We start from the raw sequence: 3301 nt of genomic DNA, 5'->3' as shown, positions 1-3301 counted from the left end.
CCTGACCTGCATTTAGGTTTCTCAAGAGGCAGGTCAGGTGGTCTGGTATTCCCATCTCTTTCAGAATTTTCCACAGTTTATTGTCATCCACACAGTCAAAGGCTTTGGCATAGTCAATAAAGCAGAAATAGATGTTTTTTCTGGAACTCTCTTGCTTTTTCAATAATCCAGTGGATGTTGGCAATTTGATCTCTGGTTCCTCTGTCTTTTTCAAAACCAGCTTGAACATATGCAAATTCACAGTTCATGTATTGCTGAAGCCTGGCTTGGAGAATTTTGAGCATTACTTTACTAGAGTGTGAGATGAGTGCACTTGTGTGGTAGTTTGAGCATTTTTTGGCATTGCCTTTCTTTGGGATTGGAATGAAAACTGACCTTTTCCAGTTCTGTGGCCACTGATGAGTTTTCTAAATTTGCTGGCATATTAAGTGCAGCACTTTCATAGCATCATCTTTCAGGATTTGAAATAGCTCAATTGGAATTCTGTCACCTCCACTGACTTTGCTCGTAGTGATGCTGTCTAAGGCCCGCTTGACTTCACATTCCAGGGTGTCTGGCTCTAGGTGAGTGATCACACCATCGTGATTATCTTGGTCATGAAGATCTTTTTTGTACAGTTCTTCTGTGTATTCTTGCCACCTCTTCTTATTATCTTCTGCTTCTCTTAAGTCCATACCACTTCTGTCCTTTATCGAGCCCATCTTTGCATGAAATGTTCCCTTGGTATCTCTAATTTTCTTGAAGAGATCTCTAGTCTTTCCCATTCTGTTGTTTTCCTCTATTTCTTTGCATTGATCACTGAGGAAGGCTTTCTTATCTCTCCTTGCTATTCTTTGGAACTCTGCATTAAGATGCTTATATCTTTCCTTTTCTCCTTTGCCTTTCGCTTCTCTTCTTTTCACAGCTATTTGTAAGGCCTCCTCAGACAGCCATTTTGCTTTTTTGCATTTCTTTCCCATGGGATGGTCTTGATCCCTGTCCTGTACAATGTCAAGAACCTCCGTCCATAATCAGGCACTCTGTCTATCAGATCTAGTCCCTTAAATTTATTGCTCACTTCCACTGTATAGTCATAAGGGAATTGATTTAGGTCATACCTGAATGGTCTAGTGGTTTTCCCCACTTTCTTCAATATAAGTCTGAATTTGACAATAAGGAGTTCATGATCTGAGCCACAGTCAGATCCCGGTCTTGTTTTTGCTGACTTTATAGAGCTTCTCCATCTTTGGCTGCAAAGAATGTAATCAATCTGATTTCGGTGTTGACCATCTAGTGATGTCCATCTGTAGAGTCTTCCCTTCTGTTGTTGGAAGACGGTGTTTGCTATGACCAGTGTGTTCCCTTGGCAAAACTCTATTAGCCTTTGCTCTGCTTCATTCGGTATTCCAAGGCCAAATTTGACTGTTACCCCAGGAACAATAGGAAGTTTCTTGACTTCCTACTTTTGCATTCCAGTTTCCTATAATGAAAAGGACATCTTTTTTGGATGTTAGTTCTAAAAGATCTTGTAGGTCTTCATAGAACCGTTCAACTTCAGCTTCTTCAGCATTACTGGTTGGGGCATAGACTTATATTACTGTGATATTGAATGGTTTGCCTTGGAAACGAACAGAGATCATTCTGTCATTTTTGAGATTGCATCCAAGTACTGAATTTTGGACTCTTTTGTTGACCATGATGGCTACTCCATTTCTTCTAAGGGATTCCTGCCCACAGTAGTGGATATAATGGTACTCTGAGTTAAATTCATCCATTCCAGTCCATTTTAGTTCGCTGATTCCTAGAATGTTGATGTTCACTCTTGCCATCTCCTGTTTGACCACTTCCAGTTTGCCTTAATTCATGGACCTAGCATTCCAAGTTTCTATGCAATATTGCTCTTTACAGCATTGGACCTTGCTTCTATCACCAGTCCCATCCCCAACAGGGTGTTGTTTTTGCTTTGGCTCCATCCCTTCATTCTTTCTGGAGTTACTTCTCCACTGATTTCCAGTAGCATATTGGGCACCTACCGACCTGGGAAGTTCCTCTTTCAGTATCCTATCATTTTGCCTTTTCATACTGTTCATGGGGTTCTCACGGCAAGAATACTGAAGTGGTTTGCCATTTCCTTCTCCAGTGGACCACATTCTGTCAGACTTCTCCAACATGACCCACCCATCTTGGGTGGCCCCATACGGTATGGCTTAGTTTCATTGAGTTAGACAAGGCTTCTGTCCGTGTGATCAGATTGACTAGTTTTCTGTGATTATGGTTTCAGTGTGTCTGCCCTCTGATGCCCTCTGGCAACACCTACCATCTTACTTGGGTTTCTCTTACCTTGGACGTGGGGTATCTCTTCATGGCTGCTCCAGCAAAGCGCAGCTGCTGCTCCTTACCTTGGACGAGGGGTATCTCCTCACGGCTGCCCCTCCTAATGAACTTTCTGCAATTCCATCATAGTACATCAATTTTACTGCGATATTATACTATTGTTTAAGATTTCCTGCACTGGTCCTTCCATTAAATATCTGTTGATATTTATTTTCTCTGGGTTTATACAGGTATTCACTATTCTCATTGTTCTTGCCTCTTTTACACTTGTTCTCTTTAGAATTTTGAAAAAGAAGTCTCTACAATGCATAAGGAGGGCCTTCTCCACTTGGCAGCCCATCTGATATCTGTCTGTTTATACTATAGGGCTTTTCTCTTCATGTATATGCACCCTGGATCTGCACAAGCAGATGATGAGGATATGATGGACTCTGTTTTACATTGGCATAATCCCTTTGTTAAATCCAGTTATATACAGCCTAAGAAATGAGAGAGTTGTAGACTCACTGGCAAAAATAGTACAGAGAAATGCTTAGAATTCATACTAGCATCAGTCCTCCTTTACTAATACAAGTCATATAATAATACAGGTTAGATGGTGCTATATGACAGTTAATGTTCAAAGTTCTTTGCACCCTAGAGTTTTAATGACTTAAGGTAGGAGTGCTAGTAAATATGTGCATATGCCATTAAAATTTTAGAAAACACAGAATAGTATTTAATCAAGTATTCATGTCATATTAGAATAATTAAAGAAAACATTAAAATATTTTATACATATGTTCTCAATATGGCTTCATAAATGCATTAAGCACTACAATACTGTAATCACTCTGAAAAAAATATGAATATGATGCATTTGCTAGTAGTAGAGCTGTGCAATCTGAAGACTCATAGTATACTTAACTCTACAATGGAGACAGGATTGTGTTTGAGTGAACAGAGGCCAATCCTGAGAGAGTAACAGGGTACTTACTTGCCATGTTGC

At 40.0% G+C, this 3301-nt stretch overlaps 1 pseudogene; it reads left to right on the top strand.

Annotated features, from left to right (window-relative positions):
• LOC104994740 overlaps positions 1 to 2849 on the top strand; it is an 8277-nt pseudogene extending 5428 nt beyond the window's left edge.
• Positions 2850 to 3301: the final 452 nt, after the last annotated feature.

The sequence above is a fragment of the Bison bison genome, unplaced genomic scaffold, assembly GCF_000754665.1.
Source record: "Bison bison bison isolate TAMUID 2011002044 unplaced genomic scaffold, Bison_UMD1.0 scf7180017864265, whole genome shotgun sequence".
NCBI lineage: Eukaryota > Metazoa > Chordata > Mammalia > Artiodactyla > Bovidae > Bison > Bison bison.
Note: the sequence above shows the minus strand (reverse complement) of the source record. Positions and strands in the feature narration are given on the sequence as shown.